At 40.0% G+C, this 8,491-nt stretch overlaps 1 pseudogene; it reads right to left on the reverse strand.

Moving 5' to 3' along the window:
* Positions 1-2,424: 2,424 nt before the first annotated feature.
* Positions 2,425-3,331, reverse strand: LOC110289216 (vomeronasal type-1 receptor 4-like; annotated as a pseudogene).
* Between the last annotated feature and the right edge of the window lie 5,160 nt (positions 3,332-8,491).

Consider the following 8,491-nt stretch of genomic DNA (forward strand, 5'->3'; position numbering starts at 1 on the left):
TCTCTCTCTCTCTCTCCCTCTTTCTTTCTCTCTCTGAAACCTGGTTCTGTAAAACAATTCCAGCAAAACTGCCTCTTCTTTTTCTCTGACCTGCCCATCAAGTAGCTTCCAGTTCTTGTCTTTTTGCATGAGAATTGGGCACATCCTAATCTGTCAGATCTGTCTCTGATTTGTCACTTTTCTTGCCACTCAGTTACACATCACATTCAAGCATGAGTGCTTCCTTCTACAAATTAAATTTACCTTCGTTGTTAGGTACTTTAGGTGTGATCTAAGGGCAAGTCTGTATTACAGCCAGAGGGACTAAAGGTGTGTGCTAAGGGCTGATTCATACCACAATTAGAAACCCAATCCCAGAGTTTACAGTGTGAAAAAACGTACTGCAACAAGGGCCTTTAAGTTTGCATCTGTTACCTTATTCCATTCTTATAATTCTTACTTTTGGTCTTTTAATAGTATGCCATGTTTCCTAGATGTTTCATGTCAGGATTTATTTAGATTTAACATTTTCTTTAGAAAATGTATTTTTTTCTTTTATGGTGCCTTCAGAAACTTCTGTTCTCTGTCCCAGTTCTTGCATTCTGTTGGCAAACCTTGCCTCTGTAGCTCCTGTATCACTTCTATACTTTTCATTTACACATTTCCCTCTTTCCGGTTTCTTTATTGGTTTTATTTTCACTTTCAGATCTTGAAAAGATTTATTCATTTCATTCCTCTGCTTGTTTGTGTTTTTGTAGATTTCTTTAAGGGATTTATTTATTTCCTGTATAGAACCTCTAAAATATTCATACAATGTCTTTCAAGGTCTTTTATTTGTGCTTTATTTATGTTGGAATATTTGGGACCTGCTCTAGTAGGGTATCTAGGTACTAATGGAAACATTGTTCTTGCTGTTACAGATTTTGTTTTTATGCTGTCACCTAGGTATCTGGCACTGAGAAGATTGTAATTCTAGGTATTGATATCTGATCTTACCTATGTTTGGTGGGTATTTAGTTTATTTGTTTTGGTTGTCCTATCTGGATCTTAGGAATGCCTCCTGGAGTTGGAGGCTGATACAAAGCAAAGATCCAGGGAAGGTAATTTTGGAGATAAGTATATGTGTGAACCTCTGCACCAGAGTATAGTGAGTCTGCAGCAGGTGTTCTGAAGCAGAGCTGAGAACGAGACCGTGTGACATTTCTACTTGGCAGAATGGAGGGAGATTGGAGATCTACAGTGAGTTTTCCTGCTTATTTAGCAGGAGTGGTCTGTGTGTTCCCAAAGCGTGTGTGCTGGGGTAGTATTTGGAACAAATTTTAAGGGCGCAGGGACTGGTTAGAAGGGAAAGATGTGTATGATACACTGTAAATAGGGAAGTAGGAGGAAGGAAGATTGCAGCAGGTGTGGTGCTGCAGATCTGGGGATGAGACTCTGGGATTATATTTGGAGTAGCAGAAGGAGATATGAAGGAATTATTTATCCTACCAACTTCTCGGGCTATAGTCTACAATTATTTTATTCTTTATCACATAAAATATGAAAAACTGAATTGCCATCAATTAAAAATTTAATATTATAAATTCTAATGTGTGCTAAAATAAGACATTAAGAATAGCATTAGGAAAATGGCAGAATAAAGAAGGAAAAATAGGCAAAATAGAAAGTTATAGTCTTAGGCTTGATTTTCACTGATAAAAGTAAAAACTCATGTGAAAAGCACAAAAGATGAAGTTTCTATCCCTTCATTTACATTCTAACCTGAAGAAAGACTTTCTTGGGCATATTAAATAACCCTGGATTTGTGATAATCAAGCTATCACTAAGCAATATTTGTCCTAGTCCATATGCCAGCATGTGGGAAGAATATATGCAGAAATAAGACAGAAAAGGGATAATAAAATATCATTTCTTGTTCAGGTATGTTATGCTGCTCTATTATAAGCACACATCTCTGTTTTCAAATAAAATTAATGTTGGCCAATTGACAATTACATATGGGATATTAACCTCATGGATTTGAGGTAACATTTCTAGAATTTCTTCAACTAAGAATAATTTTGTATGGACATTAGTAGAAACAAAAGATAAAATTTGTAGTGTATTTTATTCACTAACACATAAAAAATAAAGCAATTATTTCATAAATTAATTAGAATTTTTGGTGATTGGCTTTCTTTCTTTGTTCCTTTTTATATTCTCAGGGGGCAGGGAGCTGTGAGACAGGTTCTCGGCCTCACAGGCTCAGCTTTATATCCTGCTATAATATGAGATACTATAATTTGCCTGGGAATTTACCCAATTCAACCTTCATGGTGCTGAGATTACAGTCATGAGCTTCCATGCTTGGTTCATAAGGGAAGATGCTTAACATATTTTGGAGGAACAGAATATTGATGGATGATAGCAAAGCTATCACTTGTGTTTGTCATTTGGATGGTAATTTTAGCTTCTGAAGAGCAGAGAACAAGGATTCTTTGGATCCCTAAAGATCAACAGGAAGGGAGAAATGGTGGGGAAGCTTGCATTTAAAACTTCCTTGATACATCTCAACAAGAGACGAGGTTCCACAAAAGAAATGTGAAAGAAAGTACAAAAACAATCTAGAAGATAAAAGCTCACAAACGTGACCACTAGCATCAGGATGGTGTGGGCTGCTCTGGTGACCAGAGGGTCCGTGGTTCTGATTGGAGGAGTGAATGTGTTGCATTCTGTGGTGGTGTCTGTTCAGGAGAAACGCCATGGAGATATTGTTCCAGATCATGATGCTGATGAATACTGTGTCATGGGCAAACCTCAAGAAGCTCATGCCTACACTGAAACCAGAAGTGGAGCAGAACAATTTGTCTTTAAAATCAGTGTCATTGTGTGTTTTCTGTGGACCATTCACTTCCATTGGAATGTAAGCATTATGTAAGACACTGAAAATCGAGCAACTGTAACAAGAATAACTCACTATCTTGGGGACTTTTCCTCTGAGCACGACTCTGCTCCATTTACCAAGAAGCAGTGTGAAAAAAAAAATGGTAGTTGCTCAAGACCCAGGTGGAAGACAAGTTTGTGCTTTGAGTCACCAGGCAAATGAAGTACCAAAGTTTACATGAGAGGTAACTGGAAGAAATACTGTACTGCTGTTTGGAATTGCCAAGAGGAGGATATTGAATACACTGGCCACAGCTAAGTTTGTTACTAAGACCTGTATGGGTGTCAGTTGACAGTTAGTCAAAATTACAGAGAAATTATGGATGAACAGAAGGAAGTTTGCCACAGTACCAACCCCAACCTGACAAAGCAAAAATATATTTAGAGCCATTTCCTCCTTGGTTTTCAGGGTTTTATTATGGGACAGCATGGAGATGGCTTCATTAGACAATGGAATAATGATCAAGTTTGACAATCCTGTCTTTGATTGTCTCCTCAATTGTCTAAGTCTTTGAACTGATTTGGAGTCTTTTTCCCCAAGAAGGATGAACAACTATATGACACTGCAGGAGCTATATCTGGAAGACAATTTGTAGACATTGATCTAGAATGACAATTTTATACTGAGTTTACTTTAAATTCCTTCATGAAGGTGATGTGTATATAATGCAACTCCATCTCTGTTGATCAACAACAGGACATAAATTTTATGGTCTCTGCATATTGATACATGAACATTTATAGACAGTAATGCATTTTTGCTTCATTAGCATTCAACATATTTCTTCATGTTAAAACAGTATATTAAGAAATACAAATTATTAGCTGAGGAGATGGCTCAGCATTTAAGGGCACTGACTGCTCTTTCCATGGTCCTGAGTTCAATTTCCAGCAACCACATGGTGACTCACAACCATCTATAATGATACCCGATGCCCTCTTCTGGTGTGTCTGAAGACAGCTACAGTGTACTCATATAAATAAAATAAATCTTAAAAAAAAAAAGAAATACAATTTAGTTGTTGGAGAGATGGGTTCTGGATATAATGTCTTCTCCTTATGTTTGTGACTCTCCATTCATATATATTAGAGTAAAATTATCACATCCTTAAAAGTATAGTTTGGGCCTGGAGAAATGGTGCTGGCTGCTCTTCCAGAGGGACCTGGGTTCTATTTCCAGCATTCAGGTGGCAGATCATAACTGTCTGTACCTCCAATACCAGGGTCTCCGTCATCTTCATAGTCATATATGCAGGCAAAAACATCAATGTAATATGATTAAAATCAATAACTCTTTATGAATATAATACAAATTAAAAATTTATACTTTATAAAAATAGGATTTAGCAAACACAGATGTGGATGCTCACAGTCAGCTATTGGATGGATCACAGGGCTCCCAATGGAGGAGCTAGAGAAAGTACCCAAGGAGCTAAAGGGATCTGCAACCTATAGGTAGAACAACATTATGAACTACCCAGTACCCCCCCACCCCCGGAGCTTGTGTTTCTAGCTGCATATGAATCAGAAAATGGCCTAGTAGGCCATCAGTGGAAAGAGAGGCCCATTGGTCGTGCACACTTTATATGTCCCAGTACAGGGGAATGCCAGGGCCAAAAAAAATGGGAATGGGTGGGTAGGGAAGTGGGAGGGGAGATTATGGGGGACTTTTGGGATAGCATTGGAAATGTAATTGAGGAAAATACGTAATAAAAATATTAAAAATTAAAAAAATATGATTGAAGCATGTCTCCCAAAAATAATCCATCTAATTTTGATATATCTTACATTACTCATCATAGTGATTGAATATGACACATTTCATAAAACATCACTAGTGTTCTGTGCACATGGACGATTTGATTTACACGTATATCAACTATGTGGAAACAAATCCAAGGGATAAGAGCATATGAATTGATGAATAAATTCCTGCATTTTATGATTTTCTAAGGTATCAGGAGCTGGACTCTTGTGCTACTCATCTGTGGCTTCTCACCCACAATTACAACAAATAAGACATTGTAACCACCCTCAGTCTTGAAGCAGGGTGATCCAGACTTTGACCTTGCTGCCACTAAGAAGATTACCTAGGTTAGATCCTTCTGACCTTGATGGCTCTATTTGCTCTTCTCCAAGACTCTGCTTCCTGCTGAAAGGTCCTTGAGACGTTCCAGAGAAACACCCTGTAGATCGCCTATGGGCTGGCTGCAGGCATCAAGAATGGGCTGACAGGGGATGGACCTACCCTTTTATAAGCACGGACTCTCAGTAAACTTCAGAGGCTTTGAACAGAAGGGTTTGTCTTGGCCTCGTTCTCTTCTCACCATCTGATCTCTTTCAGCCCCAGCCTGCCTTTCAGGGGAACCCAGTTCATGTGGTTGCAGGCGGCTACAGATGGCGCCCAGAACACAAGGCCTGAACATGGCGGGACAATCTGAGGGAACGCTGTCTTATATGGAACTCCACGAGAAGGGAAGAACAAGATCGCATAGAGCACAGTGAGCAACAGGTATTGTTGCTAGCGCTTGCTTTAAACTTCATCTTTTTTTAATTGTTGCTATAGGTGCGATAGGATACGGGTAAATTGGGACAGTGTTGACCCTGCACAGATTCCACTTAGGGGTGGTCAGCGGGAAATGGGATCAGAAAATTCTGAACAGGCATTTGTTGTTCCCAGCCTCCAAGAGCTGCTTCAGGCAGGAGGAGTGTGTTTTGAAAAAACATTTGTTAGAAGATTTCTCAGATCAGGTAGATTCTTGTTGCCTATGGTTCAGAAAAGAAAAAAAACTTTAGATAAGAGAACCTGGGAGAGAATTGGAGATGCTCTGAGAAACACACAGGCAGATAATTTCACTCTCTCTGCCTCTGGGTGCTGGTAAAAGATGCTATTGATGAAGAGACCTCACAGGCATCAGATAGCACCCAGGCAGTGTTTGAAGAATCTCAGGAAGAACACCTGCCAGAGAGGACTTTCTCAGAAGAGGGACTCTCAACCCTAAATTAGAAAGATACAGAGATTCTGATGATGAGCTAACATTAGACAAGGAAGATCATTCGGAGAAAACAGCCGCCAAATATTTTGGCAAGTATTGGCCTCCTTGCGAACCTCCTTCTCCACCTATGGCCTACACTATAGGAGATGCTACTCATATGGACATGCAACTAAGTAAATTAGAGTTTGAAATCAAGTTGCAGAAATTGACTAATGAGCTTCAGGAGCTAAAAAAAAAGTGTCAAATATAAGGAAGAACAGCTATTCTGAAATGTCCCATGAGCTGTGAGTCAGGCTCATGGGAAAGGTCAAGATACTTCTGACCTGTTAGCCTTTCCTATAGTTGAGATAATTGATCAGCAAGATAATAGGGTCAGACAATACCAGACTTTGGAGTTTAAGGTGATACAGGAGTTAAAATCAACTGTTGCACAATATGGCACTACAGTTCCTTTCACACAAGCATTATTGGATACTGTCATGGAGTCACATTTAACACCCCAAGATTGGAAGACTCTATGTAAGGCTACTCTGTCAGGAGGAGATTTCTTACTTTGTAGTTCTGAATAGCAAGAAGCCTGTAAGAGAACTGCCACTTTTGTAAGATGTCCTTTCGGGGATCTCCATTCTAGTCTCAGGAGAGAGAGGGCACTCAAAGAAACATGAGAATCCTTCTTGATGTAAACATATGAGGCAGTTTAATGGCAGATCTCTGGGTCGAAATGTATCTCATGCAGGAGACAGTGGATTCGAACCCAAGACTCAAAAGCTATGGTTTTTTTATGGGGTAAAGGGCTTAGGGGTGGGGAATTCAGCATAGCAACACACTATTGGCTTATTCAAACATCAGCAGAAAAATTACTTGTATGTGCATATCAAGGTGTCAGAGTTCTGTGAGTTGGATGTTTATCAATGCTAGCGGAGTATCTGGTCAATTTGAGTCAGTTCAGATAGCCCTGTTATGTCCTTACATTCCTCTTTATCTTTATGGTCAAGCTGTTCCTAGGAATGTTTTAACTATGGGGCATGCCCGGGTTTGTTTTTCTTTGTTCTCAACCCCAGGCAGCCTCTAGGCTCACAAACAACCAGCAATTTCTGAGTACTTTATATGACTTACAGGTCTTGAAATTTTATCTTTCTTTCACTTTGAATGCTCAGACAGGTAATCCAGACTCGGATGTTAACATGCTTTTAGGAGAAGGTCAATATGAAGGCAATGCTAATCAGATTGGGTTTCCTGTTGGATTGTACACGCAGGTTGCTTTGGTTGCTCGCCGAGCTTGGAATCAGTTACCAACTAAAGGGGATCTTGGTGGAAGTTTAGCCAGCATTCGGCAGTGTCCTGATGTGCTTTACCAGGATTTTGTGGATAGGCTATTGAACGCAGCTAGTAGAATTCTTGGAGATTCTCAAACGGGAATTCCTTTCGTTATGCAATTGGCTTATGAGAATGCTATTCGGCCGCACAAAGGACAGATAGACTTAGCGGGATATATCTGGCCTTGTGCAGAGATTGGGCTGTCATATACTCAGGGTTTGGCCTTGGCTGCTGCTTTGCAAGGAACCACTGTGCAAGCAATGCTTGCACAGAAACGAGGGGATAAGGCATGTTTTAAGTGTGGAAATTTGGGTCATTTTAAAAATGATTCTCCTAAGAGTAGAGGTGCTGAGAGTGGGCAAGCAGGTTGTGTTCCAGGAGTTTGTCCTCGATGCAGGAAGGGCAACCATTGGGCTAGGGAATGAAAATCCAAGAAAGACATTCAAGGATGTCTGTTGCCAGGAAAGAGAGGAGGGGCCAGCCCCAGGCCCCTAGATACCCACAGTAAGCAGCTTATGGGGCCATGAAGCTGCTGCCCAGCCAAAGAAATCTGTTTTTGAATTTGTCAGGGCAACCCCAGGAAGTGCAGGATTGGACCTCCGTTCCACCACCCACATAGTATTAACACCAGAAATGGGAGTTCAAACTCTACCTACAGGAGTTTTGGGATCTTTACCCGAAGAAGCTTGTGGATTTCTTTTAGGATGAAGCAGTTCTATTGTAAAAGGTCTGCATATTTATCCAGGTGTTATAGATAGGATTTTGAGGGAGAGATTAAAATCATGACTGTTTCCCTTCATGGTATTATAACTGTACCTGCTAATCAAAGAATTGCTCAATTTGTCTTAGTTCCTTTGCATCTGCTACCGTCCAGATTTGTTAAGAATGAGAGAGGACAAGGTGATTTGACTCCTCCTCTGGTGTGCATTGGGTTCAATCTATTACTAATCAGAGACTTAACCTTAAATTGACAATTGAAGGAAAAGGCTTTGAAGGATTAATAGATACTGGAGCTGATGTAACAATTATTAGAGGACAAGATTGGCTTTCAACTTGGCCTTTGTCGGATACACTTACTCACCTTCAAGGAATTGGTTATGAAAGATCCTGAAAGATTGTAAAAGGACACAGAAGCCCTGAAATTGGCAAGATAGATGTCAGTGTTAGCAGAACTAGCTTCACTGATTTAGAAAAATAGAGGTGCACAATGCTCTGGCCACTCCTTGAACCTGTGTATCTGCTGATGTTTTGACCATTCCTTGACTCATGTGTGTGCC

This window comes from Mus caroli, unplaced genomic scaffold (assembly GCF_978045245.1).
Source record: "Mus caroli unplaced genomic scaffold, Mus_caroli_1 scaffold_8, whole genome shotgun sequence".
Classification (NCBI taxonomy): Eukaryota; Metazoa; Chordata; class Mammalia; order Rodentia; family Muridae; genus Mus; species Mus caroli.